At 42.2% G+C, this 19,564-nt stretch overlaps 1 protein-coding gene across 1 annotated transcript in view; it reads right to left on the reverse strand.

The window, feature by feature from the left end:
- The window catches only part of LOC121863379 (irregular chiasm C-roughest protein-like), a 102,419-nt gene extending 83,373 nt beyond the window's left edge, over positions 1-19,046 (reverse strand). Inside the window, exons 1-2 of the mRNA XM_042361995.1 lie at positions 18,983-19,046; positions 18,424-18,662 (exon numbers count right to left, since the gene is read on the reverse strand). The gene's annotated coding sequence lies outside the window, so the exon portion shown is untranslated. The remainder of the gene's footprint in view (positions 1-18,423; positions 18,663-18,982) is intronic.
- Between the last annotated feature and the right edge of the window lie 518 nt (positions 19,047-19,564).

The raw sequence follows: 19,564 nt of genomic DNA on the forward strand, positions 1-19,564 counted from the left end.
AAAACAGGGACTCCTCGGGTATTCCTGGTGCGTGATGGTACGACGCCTTTGTACTGGTGATGGTGACGAGCGATCCTGATGGCGGTGGTGGTGGTGGTGGTGGTGGGAGGTTATCACGTTGGTGGTGGTGGTGGTGTCAAGTTATCATGTTGGAGGAAAGTGACAGGTCATTATGGTGTTGGGAGGTTATCATGTTGGTGGTGGTGGTGGTGGTGGTGGTGCCAAGTTATCATGTTGGAGGAAAGTGACAGGTCATTATGGTGTTGGGAGGTTATCATGTTGGTGGTGGTGGTGGTGTCAAGTTATCATGTTGGAAGATAGTGATAGGTCTTTATGATGGTGAGAGGTTATATCACGTTAATGATAGTGAAAATTTATAATATTCATATCCTATCACTTCCCTTCACGCCCCTCTCATCATGTCACCCTCCCTCTCCGACCCCTTACCTTCTCTCCCACTATTCTTCATTCCTTCCACTACCTTTTCATACCCTCTCACTCACCCTCCTTCCTTCCCTTTATCTTCTCACCCACCCACCCCTCCTCCCTCTCCCTCCCAGGACAATCTTCATCTCCTCTAAACTTCCCTCTTCCCCCACTCTCCTCCTCCCCACTTGTTATTCCACACATCTTCCCGCACAAGCTCCCCAATACCACCTGGCCTTTTGTCCTACGATGGATCTACCTGGGCCATCCTAAAACGTATACGCCTAAAAACGGAAAGTATTCTCGTATATACAGGAATGGATATTTACCTAATGGCAACTCCCTTAGAGATGCCATGCCGAGGGAAGAATGCCAGTGGCTTGGGTATGTATATAGTTACTTGGACCATTCCGAAATACAGGTAAGGCTAAAAGAACTCAGTCTAGCACAACTAAAATTAGCACAACTCAGTCTAGCACAACTCAGTCTAACACCACTCAGTCTAGCACAACTCAGTCTAGCACAACTCAGTCTAGCACAACTCAGTCTAGCACTACTCAGTCGAGCACAACACAGTCTAGCACAACACAGTATAGCACAACTCAGTATAGCACAATAGCACAACTCAGTCTAACATAACTCAGTCTAACATAACTCAGTCTAGCACAACTCAGTCTAGCACAACTCAGTCTAGCACAACTCAGTCTAGCACAACTCAGTCTAGCACAACTCAGTCTAACACAACTCAGTCTAGCACAACTCAGTCTAGCACAACTCAGACTAGCACAACTCAGTATAGCACAACACAGTATAGCACAACTCAGTATAGCACAATAGCACAACTCAGTCTAACATAACTCAGTCTAACACAACCTCAGTCTAGCACAACTCAGTTAAGCACAACTCAGTCTAGCACAACTCAGTCTAGCACAACTCAGTCTAACAACCAGTCTAGCACAACTCAGTCTAACAATCAGTCTAACACAACTCAGTCTAGCACAATTCAGACTCGCACAATTCGGACTAGCACATCAGTCTAGCAAAACTCAAACTAGGTAACACAGTCTAGTACAACTCAGACTAGCACAACTCAGACTAGCACAACTCAATCTAACACAACTCAGTCTAACACAACTCAGTCTAGCACAACTCAGACTAGCACAACTCAGACTAGCACAACTCAGTAAAGCACAATTCAGACAAGCACAATGGACTGCACAACTCAGTCTAGCAAAACTCAAACTGGGTGACACATCTAGCACAACTCAGTCTAGCACTCAGTCTGCACAACACAGTCTGCACAATTCAGACAAGCACAATTCGGACTAGCACAACTCAGTCTAGCAAAACTCAAACTAGGTAAGACAGTCTGGTACAACTCAGTCTAGCACAACACAGACTAGCACAACACAGACTAGCACAATTCAGTCTAGCATAATTCAGACTAGCACAATTCAAACTAACAATTCAGTCTAGCACAACTCAGTCTAGCAAAACCCAAACTAGGTAACAGTCTAGCACAACTCAGTCTAGCACAGCTCAGTCTATCAACTCAGTCTAGTGCAACTCAGACTAGCACAACTCAGACTAGCACAACTCAGACTAGCACAACTCAGACTAACAACTCAGACCAACTCAGACCAGCACAATTCAGACTAGCACAATTCAGACTAGCACAATTCAGACTGGCACAATTCAGACTAGCACAACTCAAGTCTAGCAAAACTCAGTCTAGCAAAACTCAAACTAAGTAACAGTCTACCACAACTCAGTCTAGCACAGCTCAGTCTATCACAACTCAGTCTGCACAATTCCAGACTAGCACAACTCAGTTTAGCAAAACTCAGTCTAGCAAAACTCAAACTAGGTAACAGTCTACCACAATTCAGACTAGCACAACTCAGACTAGCACAACTCAGACTAGCACAATTCAGAATAGCACAATTCAGTCTAGCACAATTCAGTCTAGCACAACTCAGTCTAGCACAACTCAGTCTAGCAAAACTCAGTCGAGCAAAACTCAAACTAGGTAACAGTCTAGCACAATTCAGTCTAGCACAATTCAGTCTAGCACAACTCAGTCTAGTACATCAGACTAGCACAACTCAATCTAGCACAACTCAGTCTAGCACAATTCAGTCTAGCATAATTCAGACTAGCACAATTCAGACTAGCACAATTCAGTCTAGCACCATCAGTCTAAAAAACTCAAACTAGGTAACAGTCTAGCACAACTCAGTCTAGCACAGCTCAGTCTATCACAACTCAGTCTAGTGCAACTCAGACTAGCACAACTCAGACTAGCACAACTCAGACTAGCACAACTCAGACTAGCACAACTCAGACCAGCACAATTCAGACTAGCACAATTCAGACTAGCACAATTCAGACTAGCACAATTCAGACTGGCAAATTCAGACTACACAACTCAAGTCTGGCAAACTCAGTCTAGCAAAACTCAAACTAAGTAACAGTCTACCACAACTCAGTCTAGCACAGCTCAGTCTATCACAACTCAGTCTGGCACAATTCAGACTAGCACAACTCAGTTTAGCAAAACTCAGTCTAGCAAAACTCAAACTAGGTAACAGTCTACCACAATTCAGACTAGCACAACTCAGACTAGCACAATTCAGTCTAGCACAATTCAGTCTAGCACAATTCAGTCTAGCACAACTCAGTCTAGCACAACTCAGTCTAGCAAAACTCAGTCGAGCAAAACTCAAACTAAGTAACAGTCTACCACAACTCAGTCTAGCACAGCTCGGTCTATCACAACTTAGCACGATTCAGACTAGCACAACTCAGTTTAGCAAAACTCAGTCTAGCAAAACTCAAACTAGGTAACAGTCTACCACAATTCAGACTAGCACAACTCAGACTAACAACTCAGACTAGCACAATTCAGAATAGCACAATTCAGTCTAGCACAATTCAGTCTAGCACAACTCAGTCTAGCACAACTCAGTCTAGCAAAACTCAGTCGAGCAAAACTCAAACTAGGTAACAGTCTACCACAATTCAGACTAGCACAACTCAGACTAGCACAACTCAGACTAGCACAATTCAGTCTAGCACAATTCAGTCTAGCACCAACTCAGTCTAGCACAACTCCAGTCTGCAAAACTCAGTCTACAAAACTCAAACTAAGTAACAGTCTACCACAACTCAGTCTAGCACAGCTCAGTCTATCACAACTCAGTCGGCACAATTCAGACTAGCACAACTCAGTTTGCAAAACTCAGTCTAGCAAAACTCAAACTAGGTAACAGTCTACCACAATTCAGACTAGCACAACTCAGACTAACAACTCAGACTAGCACAATTCAGAATAGCACAATTCAGTCTAGCACAATTCAGTCTAGCACAACTCGGTCTAGCACAACTCAGTCTAGCAAAACTCAGTCGAGCAAAACTCAAACTAGGTAACAGTCTAGCACAATTCAGTCTAGCACAATTCAGTCTGCACAACTCAGTCTAGTACAACTCAGACTAGCACAACTCAATCTAGCACAACTCAGTCTAGCACAACTCAATCTAGCACAGCTCAATCTAGCACAACTCAGACTAGCATAACTCAGACTAGCACAATTCAGTCTAGCACAACTCAATCTAGCACAACTCAATCTAGCACAACTCAATCTAGCACAACTCAATCTAGCACAACTCAGACTAGCACAACTCAATCTAGCACAACTCAATCTAGCACAACTCAATCAGCACAACAGACTAGCATAACTCAGTCTAACACAACTCAGTCTAACAGAATTCAATATAATAGACCCGAAAATCAATCTTGACAGGCCAAAATGCACTGAACCAACTGGACAGAGAAGCAATACAGTATAAGTCTTATAAAAGTAATTACACAGCGTGGGGTGGTTGTCATGTCAGCCCTCACCTGCCACTCATATTGACTAGACGCAACACCTGTCACTCAACCCCTGATAACCTGTAAAAAAAAAAAAGAGAGGAGGGTTCTCAAGTCTGGTGCCTCTCTCTCTCTCTCTCTCTCTCTCTCTCTCTCTCTCTTTCTCTCTCTCTCCTTATACACACACATACTCGCATATACAAACACACACTCAGTCACATATATACAGTACACACGCCTACAATTATACACACATACACTCAAAAACACATATATACTCGTACATACAATCATACACTCATACACACACATACATAAAAACACGCATAGTACTTACATAAATAACACACACACACACACACACACACACACACACACACACACACACACACACACACTCAATTCAGGTAGACAATTAGTGCTCACCCAACATAACAGCACCACACACACACCTCACACACCACGTTAATTAACTACTTTTTACCTGAGACCCACGACAACACTCACCTGTCCCCCTCTCAGCCTGTCTCACACCTTCCTCTTCCTCTTCCTCCTCCTGTCACACACCTTCCTCCTCCTCAATAGCCCCTACTTTATTCCCTAATTTAATCTCTTTATTTCCGTTAATCCTACTTTGCCTGTTAACCCTACTTTATTCCTGATACAACCCCTACTTTATTCCTGATAATCCCTACTTTATTCATAATACAACCCCTACTTTATTCCTAATTTAATCCCTACTTTATTCCTGATACAATCCTACTTTATTCCTGATACAACCCCTACTTTATTCCTGATACAACCCCTCTTTTATTCCTGATACAATCCTACTTTATTCATAATACACCCCTTTTATTCCCTAATTTAATCTCTACATTTCCCGTTACAATCCCTTTGTTCCTGATACACCCCTACTTTATTCCTGATACAACCCCTACTTTGTTCCTGATACACCCCTACTTTATTCCTTAATACAACCCCTACTTTATTCATATACAACCCTACTATATTCCTATACAATCCCTACTTTATTCCTTCCTTACAACCCCACTTTGTCCCTAATTTAATCCCTACTTTATTCCGATACAATGCCTACTTTTCCTGATACAATCCCTACTTTATTCCTGATACAATCCGTACTTTATTCCTGATACAATCCCTACTTTACTCCTGATACAATCCCTACCTTATTCCTTGTACATTCCCTACTTTATTCCTTCATACAATCTCTACTTTATTCCTGATACAATTCCTAATTTATTCCATGATACAATCCCTACTTTATTCCTTAATACAACCCCTACTTTACCCAAATACAATCTCTACTTTATTCCCTGAGACAATTCCTAATTTATTCCTGATACAATCTAATATTCCTGATACAATCCCTACTTTATTCCGATACAATCCCTACTTTTCCTAATGCAATCTCTGCTTTATTTCCTAATGCAATCTCTACTTTATTCCTGATTTAATGTCTACTTTATTCCCTGATAAAATGTCTACTTTATTCCTGATATAATGTCTACTTTATTCCGGTAATACAAATACATATATTTGCGTCAATGTTTGGCTGGAAAAGATTTCACAATTTGAAACGCCATTTTTATACAACCCAAAAAAATTTACAACAGCAAATTTCCATAACCCATTAATAAAAAACTGAAGAGAAAAATTAAGCCGGATATATATTTTTTAATGGAAATAATTATAGTATTGATTATTGGTATATGATTCAGAGGAACATGTGCAATAGTATGTCAACGCCATATAATTATTTATTATCGTTCACTCGTAATCAACTCCCGGATGATTAATTATTATGAAATACAACTAATTCATTGATCTGCATAATTTCAGGTAGTACATGGCTAAATTTACAGGTGAAACGCAAGGTAGATTGGGCCGCGTCAAGGTGTCCCCAAAAAAGTCTGTATTTATAACCAGAATTTTATTATTTACGGTGTTTAAGGACATTATAATCTAGTATGAGTAAATGTTTAGGACATCCTCCCTCTCTCACCCCACAATCCCTCCCTCCCTCACTCTCCTCCCTCCCTCTCTCTCACCCCACACTCCCTGCACTCCTCCCTCCCTCCCTCCTCTCTCACCCCACACTCCCTCCCTCTCTCCCTCACCTCTCCCTCCTCCCTCACTCTCTCACCCACTCCCTCCCTCTCTCCCTCCCTCCCTCACTCTCACCCCACACTCCCTCCTCCCTCCCTCCTACTCTTCCTCCCTCTCTCTCACCCCCCTCCCTCCCTCCCTCACTCTCCCTCTCCCTCACTCTCTCACCCACCTCCCTCCCTCCCCTCACTCTCTCACCACACTCCCTCCCTCCTCGCCTCTCCTCCTCCTCACTCCTCACCCCCACACTCCCTCCCTCCCTCCTCCTCCCCTCTCCTCCCTCCCCTCACTCTCTACCCCCACCTCCCTCCCTCCCTCCCTCACTCTCTCCCTTCTCCTCCTCTCTCCTCACCTCCCTCCCCTCCTCACTCTCTCACCCCCCACCTCCCTCCTCCCCTCCCTCACCTCTCCCTCCCTCCTCCCTCTCTCACCCCACCTCCCTCCTCCCTCCTCACTCTCTCACCCCCACCTCCCTCCCTCCCTCGCACTCTCCCTCCCTCACTCTCTCACCCCACCTCCCTCCCTCCCTCCGCACTCTCCTCCTCTCTCACCCCCCACCTCGCTCCCTCCCTCCCTCTCTCACCCCTCCCTCCCTCCCTCCCTCCTCACTCTCCCTCACTCTCTCACCCCCACTCCCCTCCCTCACTCTGGATATTGCCGCTCTCCTCACACCTGATGGGATGAGAAGGAAGCGCCATATAGCACAATAGAGGTTTTCCCTCTCTTCTACATCTTTCAACGTGTATTCACTAGAAGGCTCTATCTCCTCCTTCTAAACCTCTCACTCATTTATCACACTTCCTTCTTTGTTATTTTCTTTTTGTTATTATTCTTTAGTTTTCTGGCGGCTTTTCTTTTATTTTAATTTTTTCGTTTTTTTAAGTTGGTTTTCGTCTTTTTTCTTCTTCTTTTTCAAGCAATTTCTTCTTTCTTTGTTCTTCTTCTTCTTCTTATTATTTATTATTATTTTTTCTTCTCTTCTTCTTTGTGTGTTTCTCATTTCTTCTTTAACATTTCTTTTTCTTGTTTTCATTTCTCCTTTCATCATCACATATCTCTCTTCCTTGTCTTGCCTAAGATATTAATCGCCTTCTTAAATCCTCTCTTTCTCCTTATTATTCTCTAATCTTTATCTATCGTACCTTTATCTTCTTCTCTTTGAATTTCCTTTGACTGTGTTTCTTTCCCCTCTTATCTATTATCATTATCTTATCTCCTCCATCTCCCCTATCCTCCCCCATGGTGCCTCTAAATAACAATTGGATATAACAACCATGTCCGCCAGCACCGATCAGTTTACAGGGAGCTTGAGCAAGAAAGAGGCTGCTAGTTGTCACGACCCAAACTCGCGTACACAGTGATTACCTGAAGATTAGCACCCCAGTTTATTTCACCTGATGATTAAAAATTCTAATGCCAACTTAGCAATCCAGCTAAACAAACCTAACCAAGCCCTGCCTAACCTTCTCCCCAGGTACCGTAAGGGTGTTTCATCGTAAGTTAAATAAACTGGGATGACTATCTCCAGGTTATCCCGTGTGGAGTACAGAGTCACTTAAGAATGCCACAGAGTCTGGATAAAGTTTTATAAACATATGAAGGAGGAACCATTGTATTTCAGTTTGTGCAGGACCAATGTGGTGAGGGTAAATACAGTAGTGATCAATGTACATGCTAACTAAATGCAGTAGTGATTAATGTATGTTAGTTAAATACAGTAGTTGACAATGTATGATAAATAGTACAATGGTCTTATATATCAAACACCATATTGAGATCATCAATTTACTTAAAGGAAAAAGAATATTAAAACTCGGGGCGGGAGATTGACTCTGGCAACAAACAGGGAAGGCGTCTGGCCCAGGATGTTCCTCTTGTCTGCATAATGACTTTAAGTTTCGTCTTAAAATTCCTGCAAAGAAAGAATTCCAAGTAATTTATTTTCCTTACAACGAGAGAACATGTATCATAGCCTTGTAGCTCAGCTTGTATTAATATTTGTCTTAACTTCTCATTATGCCAAGATTTCATTGGTGTTTCCCGGATGGTTCAGGTTCTCACGTTTATGAGCATGTATTATTTAAGTTCCCCCACAATGATTTTCCATTTCTTTTCCAATTTCCCTTTTCTTTTTTTTTACACATTTCCATTTCTTCATTATGGTATCTGGAACGTATGTAGGTAATACTTTATCATTCTTACTCACATAAACTTACATATTTTAAGAATTCTTGCATAGACGAAAAGTTGTTTCTCCCGGGCCCCCCTCTGCTCCCCTCTCCGAAAGCATCCAGTAATATACTCTACCGTTGTTGTTCACCTAAACTACCTATTCTAGAGACTTATAGCGAAAAAAAAACCAGTTGTTCCTCACCCAAACAAAAGCCCACAGACACACAGGTACAATAATTTATGTATTTTGTTTTCCGTGGGTTAAGGTTAAGTTAGGTCAAATTTGCACTAGGGTAGTCAATCTTATGGTGAAATGAGCAGGGGGGCTATTCTTCAGGTGATTCAAAACAAGTAAAAATGGGTTAAAATCGTCGACCATTCTGATACCTGTAATAGACACAATCGCCAAGTGCATTTATGACCTCCTTAGAAATGTTAAATTATAACTTTGTCTACACATGGTTGTGACTTGGGCTTACAACAGTTATAGGCCTATAATATCATTTGGATTTACAGGATAGGATTATACGCCTATGCCAACTATGCTATCTACGACTGGTTATAATGTCTTCCATACATCCACTATCATAGTTAATGTTACGTCCCAGATACACAACATTTTCCACTTGTTAAGTTCCTGTTGCCAACCATAATCTTTATTTTAGGTTTTATATCCAATTTGTAAACAACCATTACTTTCGTCTTCACAGCATTAACTCTTAACCCATATTCCTCACCTTTATCCACTAATCTGTTAACCAGTTTTTATAACGCCTCTTCACTATCCATAAGAGCATCATCATCTACATAGCGTTTATTTGATATTACTTTACCATTAACTTTTAGTCCTTCATCGTCACTTATAACTTCTCTCATTAAGAATTCTGAATATATATTATACAGTGTTGGAGACAGAACACAGCCTTGCCTTACTCCCTGTCTAACTGTGAACCAATTAGTTAGTTCATTATTTACTAACACTGCAGCCTCCTGTTACCAGTAAAGATTATTTAGAATTCTAAATCTCCTTCATTAATGCCTATTTTTCATGACATCTACAAGTTTATTGTGCTTTACCTTATCAAAAGCTTTTATCAAAACCAACAAAACAGATATGAAAATTTCTTTGGACCTCTAAAGCGCTGTCACTCCAAATTCTCAAACCAAATATAGCTTCTCTAGTTCCTTTATCTTTTCTAAATCCATTTTGCTCTTCAGATAACTCACTGTCTATTCTAGATTTTATTCTACCTAAAACAAAGTTAAACAAAACTTTGCAGACATGACCTATTAAGGCAAGTGTTCTAAACCAGGTACACTCTGAAGCTACTGGCTGTTTAGGTAATAACACAAATACTTTTTTTTAAATCACTGGGTTCGGTCTCCTTTGAAGTATATATAATTACATAACAGGTGTCCCGTTAATTACAAACAGGTGAGTGTAATAACAGGAGTGTCGTTAATAATCAACAGATGTTTTTACTAACAACTACCTCGCTAGCCATAAATTACTAACGAGATGCCGTAAAAACACAAGTGATACAAAGTGAACGTAAAAACATCACTTACCATTTACTTTAATGATTTATATCACAATTTAGTCCACCTTCCCTCTCTCACTGTCTTTCTTTTTTATTTCTATATCTACCAGTCTCTCCTTGTCTCTCTCTTGATCAATAATCCGAGTTCTCTTTCTCTCTCTTTCTATCTACTCGCACCTTTCTAGCGTCATCAAAATTTCCCCATCCCTATATTTCTCTCTCTCTGTTTAGTTCTCTCCTCCTCCTCCCTCCTCTCCTCCTCTCTCTACCTATCTAACTCTTTCTCTCAATCTCGTTCTCGCCAGACGTCACATAAATACACACATAAGAACCTGGCAGTGTATTTCGGTTGAGCGCCTCAGGTGAGCGGTGACACACCCACCAAGTTTATTCTCCAGCTTGTCCGATTCCTCCTTATTCTGCCATCTGGGTAGACGAGGAGTTCCGGAGAAGAAACTGCATATTGTGGCGTGTAGAGAGAGGATCATTCTGATGTGCGTGTGTGTGTGTGTGTGTGTATGGTGTGCGTGTGCGTGTGTGTGTGTGCGTGTAGTATGCGTGTAGTGTGCGTGTGTGTGTGTGTGTAGTGTGTGTGTGTGTGTGTGTGTGTAGGGGTCGCATATGGTAACAAACTAAATAAACGTGAAGAAATGAAAGAATCAAATAAAAGAAACATTACATGAAAATCAAGACAGACATCCAGGCACCAAATGTATACCGTACAGTTTCCTTTACAATACAAAACACTGGACGACACGCTTTCATAATTTATTCTCCAGTTCACCGTCCTCTGTCGGCTTACCTACTCCAGATATTCATATACACAATTTATGTATGTATAAAGTATATGCAGGAATAAAATTAAATTACTAGTCATTCTGATATTCTGGCGGTTGTCTAGACGTAGTAGAGAATGTACCACCCGTTCCAAACTAGTCGACTCACACTGCTCACAGCACAATGAACCACATCGACCTCTGGGTGACGATATTTTTCTTTTTGGCGGGGAGGTAGAAACCAGTCGATGGTAATTTGTGATGTTAGGGGTGATGTGTTGGTGATGATGTGATGTGAAGCTGGGGTGATGATGGGGGTGTGTGATGTGAAGCTGGGGTGATGATGGGGTGTGTGATGTAAGCTGGGGTGATGATAGGGGTGTGTGATGTAAGCTGGGGTGATGATGGGGTGTGTGATGTAGGCTGGGGTGATGATGGGGTGTGTGATGTGAAGCTGGGGTGATGATGGGGGTGTGTGATGTGAGCTGGGGTGATGATGGGGGGTGTGTGATGTGAAGCTGAGTGATGATGGGGTGTGTGATGTGAAGCTGGGGGTGATGATGGGGGTGTGTGATGTGAAGCTGGGTGATGATGTGGGGTGTGTGATGTAAGCTGGGGTGATGATGGGGGTGTGTGATGTGAAGCTGGGGTGATGATGGGGGTGTGATGTGAAGCTGGGGTGATGATGGGGTGTGTGATGTGAAGCTGGGGTGTGATGGGTGTGTGATGTGAAGCTGGGTGATTATGGGGGTGTGTGCTGTGAGTTGGGGTGATGATGGGGGTGTGTGATGTGAAGCTGGGGTGATGATGGGGTGTGTGATGTGAAGCTGGGGTGATGATGGGGGTGTGTGATGAGCTGGGGTGATGATGGGGGTGTGTGATGTGAAGCTGGGGTGATGATGGGAGGTGTGTGATGTGAAGCTGGAGTGATGATGGGTGATGAATTAATATTGTATAATGCTGGGGAGGTCATCATTTATGTAGAGAAAGAATACTGTAGAACACAACTGATAAGACAAATTAAAAAAAAACAGTATAAAATTAATACAGTGAATAACACTTATTAACCTTATAAACACAGCTCAAAGTAAACAAATAAATATTATAACGAGCAAAAAAGTTTATAGAAAAAAAACTTTAACATTATATATATATATTTTCAGTACGGTGCATGAAATTACTTTGTGTAGTGAAATTTTACACGAGTTTGACCAAAAAAATATATTAATTAATTAGTATAACTATTCCTGTCTGAGAGAGTGAATGTCAGGTCACCGATTAATTATATATTCTCAGGCAGAGGAATCGTTTAGACCACCAGGATAATTATGAGCTCAGGTGAAACTTAGGTACCTCAGCTCAATTCACCTTATGATAAATTACCCAACGCTAACCTAACGGGCATCTACTAGTAATTATATGGACGGCCATCTACTAGTAATTATATGGACGGCCATCTACTAGTAATTATACGGACAGACATCTACGAGTAATTATACGGACAGATATTTACTAGTAATTATATGGACGGCCATCTACTAGTAATTATATGGACGGCCATCTACTAGTAATTATACGGACAGACATCTACGAGTAATTATACGGACAGATATTTACTAGTAATTATATGGACGGCCATCTACTAGTAATTATTTGGACGGCCATCTACTAGTAATTACTTGGACGGCCATCTACTAGTAATTATACGGACGAATTTACGAGTAATTAAACGGTAAACAAATAACGAACACAAATGCAAAATTTTTTAACAAAACCATCAGTTAAACAAGAATAATAACAACTGTACAAAGAACACGTAAAGAATATTAGATAAACGATGAAGAATATGGATTGTCAATATTTACATCATTACGTAAAACAGTTAAGAAAATCCTCAAGTCACCATTTGAAGTCCTTGACATTTTTTTTATGAATTAACATTTCTTTAATAGATTGGAAATAATATATATGTTAAGAAATGAAAGAAAACATAAACATGACAATAAATGAAAAATCAACAAGTCAAAAAAATTAAAATAAATATAATTCCACCAACAATAAAAATATAGACTCAATAAATAAATAAAAATACATTGAAAATCGACTTACAAAGAATAAAAAACAACTTCATTAAAGGAATTAATTAAAGAAAACAGTAAAGTATCTCAAATTTTAGATTCAAAAACGTTTCACATCTCAAGAACTATGACAAAAAAGGCGGGAACATTTCAAGGCTCACGTTACTTCATATCATCAACACGTGAAGGATTACAATTAATTAATTCCAAAGTTGAGACAAAACTAATTAAGAATTCAACAGAAGTGCCACGAAAGGCCTCAGAAGGTCCCAGCACCAGCAAAAAAGGGTAGGTCACAGTACCCAGCAACACCAGTGGGAGGTCTCAGCACCCAGCAACACCAGGGAAGATCTCAGCACCAAGCAACTCGGGGTACATCTCAGCACCCAGCAAACCAGGGGTACGTTGCAGCACCAGCAACACCAAGAGCAGGTCTCAGCACCCACACCAGAGCAGGTCTCAGCACAGCAACGCCAGAGAGTCTCAGCACAACAACACCAGGGTACGTCTTAAAACCAGCAACACCAAGAGCAGGTCTCAGCACCCAGCAACACCAAGAGCAGATCTCAGCACCCAGCAACGCCAGCGAGGTCTAAGCACCCAGCAACACCAGGGGCAGGTCTAAGCACCCAGCAGCAGTTGGGGGACGTCTCAGCACCCAGCAAAACGGAAGGATGCTCTCAGCACCCAGAAACACAAGAGGTACGTCTCAGCACCAGCAACACCAAGAGCAGGTCAACATCCAGCAACACCAGGGATACGTCTCAGGACCCAACAGCACAAGGGGACGTCTCAGCACCCAGCAACACCAGGGTTACGTCTCAGCATCCGGCAACACCAGGAGGACCTCTCAGCACCCAGCTACACCAGGTAGAGATCTCAGCACCCAAAACAGTAGGTGGAGGTCTCAGCACCCAGCAACACCGGGGTAATGGTCTCAGCACCCAGCAACACCAGGGAGATCTGAGCATCCAGTAACACCAGGAGAGGTCTCAGCACCCAGCGACAACAGGAGGAGGTCTCAGCACCAGGGAGACCATGGATACGTCTCAGCACCCAGGATCACCTGCGGTACGTATCAGCACCAAGCAACACGATCTCAGCTCCCAGCAACACCAGGATACATCTCAGCACCCAGCAACACCAAGGGATGTTCTCAGCTACCATCAACACAAGAGGGAGGTCAGCACCTAGCAACATCAGGGCTGGTCTCGGCACCCAGCAACACCAGGGGCAGGTCTCAGCACCCAGAACACAAGGTCTCAGCACCAGGCAACACCAGAAATCTCAGCACCCAGCAACATCATGGGCAGGTCTCAGAACCCAGCAGCACTAGGGGACGTCTCAGCACCCAGCAACACCAAGGGTTGTATCAGCAAGCAGCAACACTAGGGTTACGTCTCTGCACCTAGCAACTACAGGGGAAGGTCTTAGCACCCAGCAACACCAGGGGGACCTCTCAGCACCCGGGAACACCAGGTAGAGGTCTCAGTACCCAACAGTAGGTAGAGATCTCAGCACCCAGCAACACCAAGAGTAGGTCTCAGCACCCAGAAACACTAGAGGTACGTCTCAGCACCCGAAACCCAAGAGCAGGTCAACACCCAGCAACACCAGGGTACGTCTCAGCACCCAGCATCACCAGGAGTCCGTATCCGTACTCAGTAGCACAAGGGACGTCTCAGTACCCAGCAACTACAGGGAGGTCTTAGCACCCAACAATACCAGGTGGACCTCTCAGCACCAAACAACAGTAGGTAGAGATTTCAGCACCTAGCAACACCAGGGAGGTCTCAGCACCATGGAACACCAGGGGAATCTCAGCATCATGGAACACCAGGAGGTCTCGGCATCATGGAACACCAGGGAGGTCTCAGCACCATGGAATACCAGAGGTCTCAGCACCTGGAACGCAGAGTCTCAGCACCATGGAACACCCAAGGGAGGTCTCAGTACTTAGCAACGCCAGGTATATCTCAGCACCCAGCAACACCAGGTGTATATCCCAGCACCCAGCAACACCAGAGGGAGGTCTCAGCACCATGGAACACAGGGGAGGTCTCAGCATCATGGAACACCAGGAGGTCTCAGCACCATGGAACACCAGGGAGGTCTCTAGCAATACCAGGGAGGTCTCAGCACCATGGAACACCAGGGAAGTCTCACATCATGGAACACCAGGGGAGGTCTCAGCACCATGGAATACCAGGAGGTCTCGGCACCATGAAACACCAGGGAGGTCTCGGCATCATGGAACACCAGGGGAGGTCTCAGCACCATGGAATACCAGGAGGTCTCAGCACCATGGAACACCAAGGGAGGTCTCAGTACTTAGCAACGCCAGGGGTATATCTCAGCACCCAGCAACACCAGGTGTATATCTCAGCACCCAGCAACACCAGAGGGAGGTCTCAGCACCCAGCAACAACAGGGTTACGTCTCTTCACCTCGCAACACCAGAGAGAGGTCTCAGCACCCAGCAACACCAGGTGTATATCTCAGCACCCAGCAATACCAGGGAAGGCCTCAGCACCCAGCAACACCGAGGCGTAGTACAACACCCAGTATCACCGGGGGGGGGGAGGGGGGTAAGAAACTCAGCCTTGTGACCTACATTCACGCACAAGGGATTCAGTTCAGTTTAAACTTTCTTTAATAAGCATAATTTTAAAAGTTGACAATATGGTCATAAATGTCTTGGCCTTCTACCGTCATAATGTTTAAACAATTTCATGTATAAAACTTCTAAAACTTAACTTGTATCTCTTTTAATGGCTGACAGTTGACGCACCTTCATGTATAGCAACACAAACACTCATTATTGTTGGTAATTCAGGATAATACTATGACTCCCTGCAGGTAGAGAGGCCGTGAGGTGATGGGTGTCCGTGCTGTAGTGGCCGGCACACACACGCCCTCACCACCGCCTCTCCTACTCTCCGTCCATTATAGTGTAGCAGGTGATGCCTCTACCAGCCATGGCGAGGACATGAGTGGAACACACCTGGAAACTCTACCAATAGGAAACTGATGGGTTTGTGTAATGCTGTTATTATTGGCTCTGTCTGAGGAACAAGATAATTTTCCAGAGTACATTAACGTATAGTACATGAATAAACAGCTTTGTGACGAAATAATTAGAAGACGTGTTGCACTGTTGCATGGCCTATTGCTTATTTTATCACTCGAGCGTATAATAACCTCCGTCGTTCCAAGCAACTATACAAAACATTTATTTGTTTTTTAATAACATGTAGGTAAATGTTACAGATGGTGTTGGTGATCACTGATCAGTAACCAAGGTGACTCATGCACCAACTCTAAACTTAAAACTAATTATAAGCAGAAAGCATGGCAGAACTTTATTAATTTTCTAAACTTGTCTCGTGTAGAAATATTACTTAGCGAATACAGCAGTGTTTAACGACATTAGCAGTTGTAGCATCTAAATACTGTACTTAAAAATGTGACCTATAGAGTGAAATAAAAACTATCCCTCTTGACCGTGTAACAATGTCTGTTTAAAAGAACCTTGACAACTGAAATATCTAAAACAACAATGAAAGTGAGTCCCAGAAACTGTGTGTATACAGCAACTTTCAGTGGACAGTGAAATAGTGTGGCCGACACTGCACTCGATAGCCTTCATTGCCCCAACTGTAGAGTTAGGTCCTCACTCACCGGTGGGTGAACCAGGGGTGTCCCGAGCACGACCCAGCGACCTTTACATTAGGACAGCGGACAGAAACGTTCAGTGTTCAACTTAGGCGAATTTCATATACAGGACAAAGAAAACAATGCATCAGACCTACATTAAAGTGTTGACTTGTACACGTGACGTCACTTGTACCTTTGATATGACACACTCATTAACAATGTCTGATTGAGAAGGTTAAAAATATAATAATGTTTAAAATACATCAGTTCACCTCAACCAACACATCAAGGATCATCATGCAACAGCCTCGTTTGCTCTAGTTTATGCAAGTATCTGTATACACACACACACACACACACACGCACACACACAACAGGGGGTCAGCTCTGTATCACGTAAGTTTGAGGTTGGGGAGAATTCGGACGTTCAGACACCCAATTTATGCATGCGAATATTACGCCTCCGTCCTCCAACATTACCCCCAAACACAACCAAATTACGCCCACCACCAGTCCATCACGCGCCGCTACAAACACAACTCACACAAAGAAAATACATAAAAATAATAAATGTGCGGAGGAAATTTAGAAGACCTCACTATTTGTAATGGGATCTGCAACAGCCTTCATAATTTCACCTGATTATATATTTTTTTTCCAACAGTCTGAGATCGAAATATTCAGCGCCCATTTCTTCACTTTTATTGTTTTCTTCTATAATTAAAAACAAAATACAAATAGCTATCATCAATATCATAGTCTTTAATTTAATCTAGACAAACACGCATTACATGTTTGATAATTCAGAGGAATACATAGAACTCATAATATATTCTATTGGTGATATACTGTATTGGAGTGAACGCTGGACGTGCTACGGGCTTAAAGGCATTTTAGTTGTTGAAGCTCAGTCATAACATTATATAACATTAACGATAATTCAACCTAGAAAGATAAATAGGATTTTTTTTAATTGCTGGAAACTAGTATAATTAGTTAACTAGTATGTGCACTTAAAGACCTTAGCTGTTGAAGCGTAGTGATATATCACAAATAAATCATGATTAAATTACCGTTCCCTGTAACCTCTACAATGCCATTACTGAAGAACCTGTATTTAGATCGCTTAATCATAAATAAATACTTGCTACGTGCGTGGTAGAATGTATCACAGTACTAGTAACACTGATGGTTCGGTTGTCGCATACGGCCCTGGGTTAAACGTTCTAATTTCCTTTTAATAAAGAGACTGGCAGTGTATGATTACAGAATAACAGTTTACAACAAAAGCAAAGCAATCGAATTTAACCTAACATATTGATCTTCGATTACGTTTGATGTATATTGGATACGTTACGACCTCATGTGTCAGATGGTTATTTTGTACACAAGAGTCTGTGACAACCAGTGCTGTACAGTCGAGGGCAAGATATTGGTCTGTAACTAGTTCTTATTAATATGTCGTATAATCTGTTATTCAAGCGATATATATATTCAGTCCGTTATTGAAGTATCAAATAGTTACAAGACAAAAATAAATTATTAAAATTGTAATAATTGAAGCTTAGATACAACCTCATTTTCGCACGAGCATTTTCTTAATCAATTTTAAATTTAAGAGAAACAAAAGATATATAAATATAAATGTTAATAATAAAATACATGGCTATTAACTTTTTTTAAATATTTTTACAAAACTTCTGCGTTATTCAAAGGTAATACAATCCTGATCCAAGACCCAAAATAATATGAAAATGTAAGAGAAATCCACTCACCTTGGATAAACTGGTGATGGTCCTGATGTCACGCACTATTTATCAAGTGTTGACGTTGTCCTCGTGTTTACATGAGATGCACGGACTGACGACTGGCAGGTGTTGGGTACCTCCGGCGCGGCTGGCGAGACACGACACACTACACTACTTATTCATGGCGTGAATTATGACTTGAATGCTTCAATTGTCATTTTTTGACAGATGTTCCAAGTTTTATGTATATTTTATACGAAATGTAGCTAAATGACATAACAATTATTAACACACGCACACGCACATACATACATACGCATACACACAGACATGTATATATTACAAAACAAATTCGTCCATCTGTCCAGTGAACCAAGAGTTAATCATTATCCTCTCACAATAAACAACTTCACTGGTGATTTTTGAAGTTTGAACATGACAGGTTCATTAGTTTAGCTAAGTAGCGGGGAGCAGGTACAGCGCCCACCACACGTATAATAGTCATTTGACAGAGAGTACAACGAGGGACACCCCCACGCCGAACGATGACCTCTGTCACCAGCATACACAGAGCGCACTCATTTACCTCCACACCCCACAGCGGCCGCGGCCACACTGCCTTCACTTCACCAGGCCCAGTCCACCACACACACTGATATGGTACTGTGCTGGCGCCACGAGCCTCTGAGAACTCATCGTGCAATATCAACATCACAATATTAACATTTCTCTGACACTTATGGTACAAGAGCGACTTGTCAACGGTAAACATTTATTGCTATTTTGTTGCTGAAGTCTTGGCAAGATGATACAGCACGGATCTCTGTTAAGGGTTGGCAGTTTCACAACAACTACCGGACAATTGGGTTTCTGAAAAGGAGCGGTTAGGTGACAGGGTGACCCAAATAAACAAAATAAAAGCTCAATTTGTTCTTAATAAGTTCTTTATGTTTTTGTTTATCCCATTACAGAGTTTTAGCTATTACCACTATTAAAGCCGTCTCCCGTGTCTAAGAGTAAACAATATCCACTAAGAACTTTAACTAATAGAGTAAGATTATGTACAGTCGGGGACAAAAGTTCGCTCCCCGTGAAGAAACTGAGTCACGGGAATGAGTCTCCGAACTTACCCTGACTCGTGTGATGCGGTTGTGCTGTTTTATCTCAT

The sequence above is a fragment of the Homarus americanus genome, unplaced genomic scaffold, assembly GCF_018991925.1.
Source record: "Homarus americanus isolate GMGI-L3 unplaced genomic scaffold, GMGI_Hamer_2.0 scaffold53693, whole genome shotgun sequence".
In the NCBI taxonomy this organism is placed as follows: Eukaryota; Metazoa; Arthropoda; class Malacostraca; order Decapoda; family Nephropidae; genus Homarus; species Homarus americanus.